We start from the raw sequence: 11,398 nt of genomic DNA, 5'->3' as shown, positions 1-11,398 counted from the left end.
CCCCGAACACGGGGCAATTGTGTTCGTATAGACGCTCGACAAAGGTGCTTCTTGCCTGCATTTGGCTCCTATTTGTTGCTCCGGTACTTGGAAAACTAATATTTTGAACATTTTCCAAGGTCCCTACTCTACAATACGTAACCATAGTTTTGCGTCAGGACAGAAAACACATACATCACTGTATACAATCCGTCTCATAAAGTCAAGACACCCCCAAGACAATGTATGTGTATTTGTCCACACCCCCAAATACCCATATATGTGTCTAAAAAAAAAGATCCAGTTCCTAAAGTTGAATTCTAATATAAAATGATATGCACCCCTTATGCATCTAGCCATCCATGGATACTGAATTTAAAACCATTGTTATAGTATAGTATAGTATAGTATAGTATAGTATAGTATAGTATAGTATAGTATAGTATAGTATAGTATAGTATAGTATAGTTATACTATGCCAACCTACAAGCTCACATCCGCAACGTGTTGTGAGTTTGTATATCGGCTCCGTCGTACGACAAAGGCTTTACTCTGCCCATACAATGTATCTTCATAACAATGTACACAGACACAAGAATGTGAGCGGTTCAAGAGTTACTGCAGTACTTAAGCTACTCTATTTGTGGCCAAAATCCAACACCCACAGTGTCAGTGAACCAACGGGTCCAAAACTGCAACCTACCCATAGGCCTAAATCAACTGTTTTAGCCTCTCTTCACACAGAGTGCTCTTCTCTGGCCAAACAGGCCCATTAATGCCATCAAAATTTACCCTCAGAGGGAGAACTGTAGCCATGGGTCCTTCCTGGTACTTTCCAAGTTACCATCTTTGGCTCTGTTGGTCTTAATCTCAGTGCAAAACGCCTACAGTATATGGGTTTCTCAAACCATTGAGTCTTTTGTGAAATATTATGAATTGTAATCATTTGTTTTTAGAAAAGCTCATTTACATTTTTGGTTTTGTTGTCACTGTTGAAGCAATACATGTTTTAAACTTTGTTCAGCCTCAAATTCATCTTTTTGTTATTCCTGATTCTCTGTCAGGTTGAGCGTGCAGATTTGCTACAGTACTTTTGCAATTTTTGTGTGACGTTGTAGCATGATCAAGTAGGGGCATTCAATTACAAAAAACTTTAGAATATGGAGATAGGAGGTTTCTGCCGACAGCAACAATATAATAACCTAAGACCCCTCAGTCATGTCCCTTGATCTTGTTGATGTCAACAAGAAGTCCACCCTACGGACAGAACTAGGGTCGCAACGATTGTCTTCTTAGCAATCATTCTGTCCATTACTTTTTCGATTCATTGAATGATCCAGAAGCAAGTGTTTTGGGATTATTTGAAATGCGATTCTTTAGTGAACCAATGTGAAAAAATTGGAACTGATAAAAAAAATGGATCCATAAGTTTCCTAGGGGGTTGTGGGCATCACTTCCTGTCAATTTGATCAGGTCTCAGGGATCAAATCAACAGGAAGTGATGCCCACGACGCCCTAGGAAACTTGTGGATAGCCTAATCGACAAAATCAATTAGTCTGATTAACCAACTTAAGCCCAATTTTAACAGTGTATTGCAGGTTTGCAGTGCAAAATTACACTGCAATCTACAGGCTCACAACGCATCACATCGCGATGCGTTGTGAGCTTGTAAATGTCTATTTGCTGTATTTATATATATATTTTTATCATTCTTTTTCTATATAGGCTACACAATTAGAGATTATAGAAGAATTGTTCTTTTGATCAACATCTCTTATCTCTCCTATGATACTACATCAATACAGTATGGAATTGTGGACAAAATCTTATCCAACAACAACAAAATATTCTATGCTTTGGATCTGAGAGGATAAATCTCATCAAATGGTGGTCCGTGTCTCAAATGCCGAATATATAATGGACCTCAATATGAAAAGGGTTGAAAACCACTGCTGTAGAAGGAGACAGCCCAGCTACTGGTCCTGAAACATGGACCTACAGTAAAGGATTAGTCCTCAGGCAGATACAGCCAACCAACCAGGGCCACGCTTATTAACCAAAAGATCATGCTGGAAGTCATTACTGCAGGAACATGTGTGTGTGTGTGTGTGTGTGTGTGTGTGTGTGTGTGTGTGTGTGTGTGTGTGTGTGTGTGTGTGTGTGTGTGTGTGTGTGTGTGTGTGTGTGTGTGTGTGTGTGTGTGTGTGTGTGTGTGTGTGTGTGTGTGTGTGAGTGAGAGAGAGCTGTACAAATGCATGCACATATGCTTATACCTGAGGCTATTAGGTGCACTTTTTAGGGACTCATAAGTGCAGCGATGCTAAAGTCAGGCGGAAGAAGGAAGCATCCCTGAGTGGAGGAGGGAGAGATGAAAGTGGCTTTTTCGTTAATGATGGGAAGACATGGAGCTGAAGACTCTGCAGGGTCCCGTTGGCCTCTGTGTCAGAAGTCTTATTGGAGATAGTAAGAGCTGTACCGACTGGCGCATGGCCAGGAAGGACCCTCTGGTGACGCTGGGAGCCTCTTTGAACATGTTGGTGGTGCCTTGTTTATCGGACAGGTTCCTGTGTGTCTAGAGCAGGGGTCTTCAAGGTTTTTCAGGCCAATGACCCCTGTAGCTGAGAGAGAGAGATGAAGCAGGGACCCCCCCCCGACACACACACACACACACACACACACACACACACACACACACACACACACACACACACACACACACACACACTACATATTGTATGAAATGATGTTTCAGATTAAACTTTTTCATAGACGATATAGTTCATAGACTTGTTTGACAGCACCATCATCAGGGTTGTGTAAATTCATGTTTTTTTTTTGTTTACACATAATCTTTTCTATTATTATGTTGGATTCATGTTAATGTGTATTTTCAGACATTTAACACTTAAACCCTCAACTTGACCCTCGGCTCTGTACTTGGTCTGCTCTTCCTTTCCCCTCTACACCAAACCTCCTCACCAAAAATAGCAGACCTACGAGTTCTCCAGATGTATGGAGAACCGGGATGTCTGGAAGTGACAATGGAGGGCTCGTCTGAGGACGACCTAGATAGAGAGAGAATTGTATAAGTCATTATTGTATTAAGTTATATTGTAATAAAATAACATTACATTTTATTCATTTAACAAACAGTTACATAGTACCACTTTAAACATCAATATATGAAAAGAACATTTAACTTTAATTATACAATGAACAAGTCAAGCAGACAAGCAAATAACATATGCATACACTGAACTGTATTTCATTTAACCACTTAAGCCATAATAAAAAACAACGTAACCTATTTCACCTAATTGCACATGCCCAAATTAGGGATGCGAGATTGAAAGTGGTTAAAATTGGGACATATTGGCTGTATAATTCCAAAAAAAAAACCTACTGTGTACAACAGTTTCTGCCTTTTCTCTTTTGCCCCCAGTCTGTCTGTTTGACCAGACAGGGAAGTGGGGGAGAGACTAATGCCATGTCCAGTCTGCCAATGTAAATATATGAGCAAGGCCTTGGAGAGAGATGCTTTGTTGACCTTGTGTATTGCCAGTCTCTCTGAGGTCCATAAGCGTCAACTAGCCCTTAAGACAGTAAATCAACTCACTATTCTGAAACTAGTTGTGGCACAGCTATATCAGTGACTATGCCACTCTCACAGGAGTGAAACCCATTAATAAACCCATTAACCATACATGCTGTAGATAATATACTGGACAATGTAACTGAACACGATAAGGGACCCCGAATAGGTACAGGCTCAGATTGACCGGAGGCCGGTTCAGGTCATTCAACAAGTTCATTCAACAAGTTTCCATAAACCACAGAGGCAGTAGTCTATATAACTGATGTACCAATAACTCAGATTAAAATACAACGGGAAGGGGGGTTATTACTATCACTGACTGAAAGCTGGGCAACTAAACTACACAACAAAACACAACATACCCAGTCAACATATCCTTAAAGGGCAAGACCACTTTGGTAGAGGTTTGGGTTGTGTAGTTACCTTGCCATGATGTAACCCCAAAGGTGGACAAGAAATCAAAAATAATTCCTCCAGTGATTAGAAATTGATAATTCAAAATATATGCTCCTCATTGTCTTACATTGTACGGTGAAACAGCTCTCAAACTCACTCTTTTAGCACATAAACAAACACAAACAAAGATGATTCAGACAATATTGAGCATCACCAAACCCAGTACTGTTTTTTATTTGTATTAGAAAAAACAAACAGTACTGGGTTTGGTGATACTCTATATTGTCTGAATCAACTTTGTTTGTGTTCGTTATGTGCTAAAAGAGTGACTTTGAGAGCAGTTTCAGCATACAATGTAAGTCAATGAGGACACAACCCAAACCTCTACCAAAGTGGTCTTGCCCTTTAAGGCTCCCACTGATAAATGCCCACAGGATTCCAGAATGGTGTTAACAATTGAAAGGACCTGGAGCCTCTAGAAATACAGAAAATAAATTAGCCTAACAGCAGGCCTAACATTGATATTAAAAACCCTCTTAAAACCCCATCCACCCCCCTACCCTTTACTGATTCCGGCAGTGTCCCAGCTCCCCCTCATAAAAGGGGAGAATTAACCTTAAAGTGGTTAATTCCTATAATTGCAGATTTTTGTAAGTTTGGGTCCCGGGGGAGAGGAGAAGATCTCTTTTGGGTCTTGAGCTGAAAGGGTTACTAGTGAACTATTAGGGAGATGGTGTTGAATCAGAGGCAGCTGTGACACATGGTTCATTCATGTTGGTTCTGCAGGGCACACAGCTGAGCCACGGCGCTCTCACTGACTGCTCTTCCTCCAACCAGCGGGACCCCCCCCCCCCCCCCCCCCCATCATTAACCCATTCAATCCGGGAACGCATCTGTGTCACTTTGGATTTCTTTGGCTATTCAAAAATAGCAGATATACAAGCTCATAGCGCGGCACCGAGTGCCTCGCTATGAGCTTGTAGATCTGCTATTTTTGGAGAAGAAAAATCGAGAAAATGTGCGCAAATCTTTGAATAATATATATATAGATTTTTTAACTCAAATCTTTGCTTCTGCATGGGGGTCCGTGGAACAAAATATTTTGAGATGGGGGTCCGCGGCGAAATACATATCATTTTGGGTGGTCCTTGACATGAAAAAAGTTTGAGAACCACTGTTATTATAGCAACATCATTTTCAACTGTTAGGATTTAGAAGACGTTCTGTAGAATCCCCAGAAGCAAAGATTTGAGTTAAAAATGTTTGCTTTAAAAGACATACTCAAAGATTTGCACATTTTCACGATTTTTCACAAAAAACATAGCAGATCTACAAAGTCCTAGCACGGCACCGAGTGCCGCACTAGGAGCTTGTATATCTGCTATTTTTGAAAAGCCCAAAGTATAAAATAATGGTTATGGCTATAAAAAATCTAAAATGACACAGTATGCCTTCCTGGATTGGACGGGTTAACCACACACATGTTGTACACTGTACAACATGCACAGCACCGTACACGCCATGACAACATCAGGGACCAATGCGGCGGGCGGTGTCACACCTCCGGGGCGCGATGGATGGAACAAGATGGCCGCCCCAGTCCAATGCATCTGGTCTTCATCAAGGCCAACATGCCGTAAATGCCCATGGAGCATGATGGGTACTGAACCTGTCAAGTCAAAGTCGTTATTTTAACCACATGAACCCTGGCGTCCCTTTTCTGGGCATGTCATAAATTAATACAGTGTTTCCCAACCTGCGGTCCGGGGCCTCCTAGTGGGGAGCGCCAAAGATCACAAGTGAGACCCCTTGTCTGTTGTGTTTGGAGGTGGCCGAAAAATGTGTCAACATGTTGCACAAAATCAAACCTTGCATTCTTGGGTCAATTATGTTTTCAAAAATAGTATATACATTTTAAACTTTTTCTCTCAAAAATAGCAGATCTACAAACTCTCAACACGTTGCATCGCAAGGCTGATGAAGGCGTGGATGAAACATGTCCATTAATATGCTACGTTAAAACTTTCGTTGATGTTGGGTGGAAACCTAGTATGCCCAAAAACTCCAAGTAGATCTTGTAGATCTGCCATTTTCACTACTTTTGTGCAAACACTCTTATTTGGTGAAATAGGGCATTAATAAAATAAACATAAAAAGTTGATATATGGATACACAAGGTTTATTTCTACCCGACAGCACATGCATGTATAGCAGTAATGGGCGGATTCACTACAAGTGGAGAAGCTGATATTGCTCATTTTCCAGTAATCTCTGTCAGCACCTATACTGCCCTAAACATGTAATGTTGTTGTTCGTAGGAATGGTAGGAATAAACACAGAAGCACCCGGGAGGAAGTGGACTAAGACAGGGGAGGAGCCAAACTGAGTTCCTGTTTCTACCTTTGTTACCGAATCGGTTCCCAGATTGATTTTCCAGTATTACACAGAGAAAAGTGTCTAATGTTAATTGTTGCTTTTGATTCCTGGGAGCAGAATGACTGTGGTATATAAAGCCTCATGAGGGCACCATTTTGTTGCTTTTGCCACTGGCTGTCATGACGGACTATCCCGTTTTTGCATGTTGAAAACAAATTTTAACACAATAAAACAAATGAGTGTATACTGTATTGTCTTTACACTGGCCTATATACAACAGTGGTTCTCAAAAGGGGAATCCGGGGACCCCCAGGGGTCCTTGAGGGGGTTCCAGGGGGTCCCCAGCATGCACAATTAGTGAATTTAAGAATCACTTTAACCACTTTAACACTACACTATCAGCTTTTTCAAGAAAAATAAAACGTGTTGGTAGGTTGTAGATCTGAAGATTTTGAAAAGAAAAAGAAAAATGTATATACCATTTTTTTAAACATAACAAGTGACACATTTTGAATATGTGAAACATTTTAACAGCACAAACATTGTTTTTCCCACAACTTACAAGGACTTGGACCTATATATACTGTATAGGTGCTGACTGCACTTTTTTGCACCATTGCGTATGTGGACTTGAGTTTAAACACACACACACACACACACACACACACACACACACACACACACACACACACACACACACACACACACACACACACACACACACACACACACACTACATAATTTGCACATAAATATGAAAGGACCGCAGTGGAAATAAGCCGCTGGCTCTCATGCGTTTTATCATTTTGCTAATGGTGTGACAATGTATCTATTTTAAAGAGGTCAATGGCTACAACAGTAGCCTGGAAACCAGACAAAATTACTCTGGCCCTGCTCGGTTGTGATTGGATTTAGCTGCCCCCGAAGTTGTGGGGCACCAATTCAGGGCCCAGTATGCAAATGTTAGGTGGGTTTATCACCAGAGGCATCTTTCAAAACTCTGCCCCTTGGAAAGGCAGGTTCCACACAGAGATCCCAGACTAATATCTATGCAGTGATATTAGTCTGTCTGGCCATGCCAGGCTGACAACACAGGGCTGTGTATAGTGTACAGTATGTGTATAATGATAATAATGTAAAAACAAATTAATGCACATCCTGCCTTATTTGTCTTGGAGAGGGAGTGTGTTTGCTGAACTCAAATCATGAAGCTCTTGTAATCCCTTCATTTCCCTCTCGAGTCAACATGCTTGTTGCCTTAACCTCTGACAAGAAATGAGCCACTGTTGCCATGTCTGCTTATATGGGCTATAGCTATAATAGTTTTTTTTTTGCTTATTTGGACTTCCTTTGGGCTTCCTAATGTTGTTTAATTTCTCAAACCTTTTCATGTCAAGGACCTCCGCCCCGAATTGTATCTGAAAATATTTTGTGCCCTCTTGCAATATGTGTGTTGTTAAAATGTTTAAAAAAAATGTTTTTATTTATTCATTCTTTTTTTTTTTTTTTTTTTTACAAATGATTGGCACTATTTTAGTCCTACAAATCAGTTAGCAGAAAATAATTTCGGCATATCTTTATCATTAAAGATAATACTTTTACAAATGGGCTAATACAGATAAAAGGGAATGGAATACAATATAAAATCTGAGAATTCTAAAATTCTGCTGTCTCTCTTTTTGAGAATTCTGTGTGTGTGTGTGTGTGTGTGTGTGCGCGCGCGCGCGTGCGTGTGTGCGTGCGTGCTTGAAAAAAACCCACAACATTGTCGCATTGTGATGACGTAAGAGACAAACAGCACAACGTGCTGCCGTACGTCATAGACACGCGCCCGACAAACATAATTATCAACAATTCATTCAACATCTACCAGACCAGAGAAACTACAACAACACACGGTAACGCGTGTCGTGTAGGTAATAAACTATCACTATATATGTCTATGTGTGTTGCTGCATGCTGCTGATAGAGGAAAGTTGTTACGTTGCTGCAATGTTGACTGTAGCCGCAAGCAATAGATACATACAGGACCCCACAAGCCATAGTGCTTTCTTAGGTTTAAAATCCTTGGGTTTAAAAACAGACCTTGTATTGTACTGTACTTCCAGTTCCCTGTGCACGTTGCAATACCCATTGACAGCCCATTCATGAAACAGAAAACAAAAGTCTTATCTAATTGTATTAAACAATGATAAACTCACCAATATTGCACCCGTACGGACACGGACAGCGTGGATGTTCCTCTTTGTCTCCCTCTGTCAAGTCTTTGGTTCATAAAAATCCACTGTCCAACTTTCTGTCAATAAACTCTGTGCTGCGATTATTCTTATAGTGTAGCTGTTTGCGGCTAGTTGACTGATACTCCTGTCTTTACTACAGTAGCTCTGGTCCATACAGAACCACTGCTACAGCAGCTTATAGCAGTGGTTCTCAAAGTGGGGTCCAGGGACCCCAAGGGGTGCTTAGTGGGGTTCCAGGGGGTCCCCAGCAAAAGTAGTTAATTATACAGCATCACAATCATTTTAACCTCTTTATCCATTTATTTGTTGGCTATTCAGAAATTCAGCAGATCTACAAGCTCACAGCACTACACTTAGTGCCACGCTGCAAGCTTTTGCATCTGCCATTTCTGATTTATGTTTTTCGTACCGAAATTGTTTGGAAAGTTTGGAAACACGAATCTTCTCTTCTGGGGATCCCTGGCACGAAATGGGGGTCCGTTGCCAAATACACATTCATTTGGGTGTCCTTGACACGAAAAAGTTTGAGAACCACTGCTGTGTAGCACTGTCTGTCCATCATATACCGTAGTACATATGTGTGTTATGGACAGGAGGAGACAGGTGGCAGCAGAAACTCAGAATGGGGTCATTTTGAGACGTGACTCCCATGTCAAAATGTCTGTCTGTGTTTCATGCAAAGCCTGTTATAAAGCCTGATTTATTAGTTGCGTGCTGGTGTCGTGCTCAGTAAATAGCAGATCTACAAGCTCACTACTCGTCACGAATGTGACGCGTTGTGAGCTTGTAGATCTGCTATTTACGGCTTGCAACACCAGCGTGTGACCAAAGTATAAATCAGACTTTTATTAGGCTACGTCCTTGTATGGTGACAGAAACTATTCACACAATAAGACAACAGTGACATAATACAGTGTTACAATTTTTTACATTATTTTCAAACAATCACCCTTCCAAAAAAAAGTGGTAGCAACGTCCTGTATCAACTCGCCTGAGGTTATGTATGTTTTCCAGTCCCAACACCGAATCGATTCAAATCAAACGTAGCCCAATAAACCTGGCAACACTTTGGGGCGGTCAGGTACGTTTTACTCTACGACAAAACAAGAACATTTCAGATACAAGCTGTGCACTAAACTGGTGACTCAGCCTCATGCAATGAATGCCCTTTCATCTGCTGTTCCATGTGTCTCGCTGACTGACTGCATAATTATCTTCTCACCAGGCCTTATGTTTTCTAATCAACCATGAGGTCATTGTGATGAGGAGCCTTTTTTTTGTACACCCTGTAAAGGTATCGGGCGTGAATCTGTTTCCAGATTGAGTATTTATTTATATCAGAGAACAACATTCACCCTTTTTTGTCTTGCATATGTATTCATTCATGATTATCTTTTGCATTTACCCCTTTTTCTCCCCAATTTAGTCGTTAAGCCAAATAATTCCTCCCCCAAACACTTGTGTGTTGTCACGCAGTTGTATCCTACGTGTGAACTGATGTTCATTGTGCAAAGCTCTTTGAAGGATCAGAAAAAACTCGAAAGGAGCTAATATATAAATGCAGTCCATTTATCATTATAGTTTTCATTCTGGGAGTGGACAGCCCTTTACTCGGGTCCTCGTGGCTCACAGGGAGCACATGGTCAGTGCACCTCCTCCTGACTGAGCCACAAGGCACCCCAAAATACAACCTTTCTTTAACATTGTCCCTTTTTTAGTTTTGACACAGCAGACTCCCAGGATAGAGAGACATCATTGATGTTTTAGCTGGTTCAGGTTGACCGCATTCTCCACGCACAATAATCATCATGCTCCAATTGGCACGTTGATGCTTTATTTACCAACAACACAGGTCACATTACAAGCATTTAACTTTGAGATTTTACTTGGACCAGGGTTAAGAGATTAGATGTAACCGAATACAGCTCCCATATGCTCAGAAAGCAAGAAAAGAAAAAGTCACTGAAATTGTCCATTGATTGCTTCCTAAAGCAGGTGTTTTTAAAGGATGTTGTTAAAGATAAAGTTGCAATTCTGGTGTGCAAAAAACACAGGTCTATACAGTAAGTGCTGTGGAGCATACTACTGTAGTCGGTCATTAGTATACATGTTAGCTGATGAGCCAGATTCTCTTGCCTTGCAGGGCTTAAGCCTGTACTTAGACTTAATACAAGGTTTTGTGTACAAACTGTATTACAGTGCTTGTGGCTTTGATGACATGGTTGCATGGTGCAGGCTTAATCTTTTACAACAGTCATCATGCCCCTGTGTTATAGCCATGTCCAAATGAAACTTAAGAGTAAAATAAATGTTTGACAGTGACATGACTCAAATGTACGAGTTGGCATAAATTGTCTGTTACTATACCAAGTTAATAGCCAGTCAAGTCTAAACATTTTGGAAGAGGTATTTCACCATCCTCTGGCAGACACAAAAAGAGAGACAGCTGTTCAGGTAAAACCACTGCTGTGCTGCTGCTGTGTGGTTAGAGAGAGGACCTGAAGGAGTGAAGCCAGGAGCTTTTTTGTTTTCATTTGCTCTTGTGGAGGCTCGCTGATTCCTAGATTACAGCCAAGCCCTGTGGGGGTTGTAATGGTTTACAGATCCAGATCCACTCTCCCCTACTGTCCTCACAGAATCCTTCCATGCTCTCTCTCTCTCCAATGTCATCACAATCCCTGCCAGCCACCAATACAGACATAAAGCCTGACTTTTATACTTAGCTGCGTAGCGGGAGTCGCCTGCGAGAAAATAGCCGATCTACAAAGCTTACAAACACAAATCACAGACGGCTATATCCGGTGCGCGACA

At 41.1% G+C, this 11,398-nt stretch overlaps 1 protein-coding gene across 1 annotated transcript in view; it reads left to right on the top strand.

Annotated features, from left to right (window-relative positions):
* Positions 1–8,168: 8,168 nt before the first annotated feature.
* LOC311038389 (DNA repair protein XRCC4-like) overlaps positions 8,169–11,398 on the top strand; it is a 30,735-nt gene continuing 27,505 nt past the window's right edge. The window contains exon 1 of the mRNA XM_084047888.1: positions 8,169–8,263. The gene's annotated coding sequence lies outside the window, so the exon portion shown is untranslated. The remainder of the gene's footprint in view (positions 8,264–11,398) is intronic.

This window comes from Gymnoscopelus microlampas, assembly GCF_963454915.1.
Source record: "Gymnoscopelus microlampas genome assembly, chromosome: 21".
Lineage (NCBI taxonomy): Eukaryota > Metazoa > Chordata > Actinopteri > Myctophiformes > Myctophidae > Gymnoscopelus > Gymnoscopelus microlampas.
Note: the sequence above shows the minus strand (reverse complement) of the source record. Positions and strands in the feature narration are given on the sequence as shown.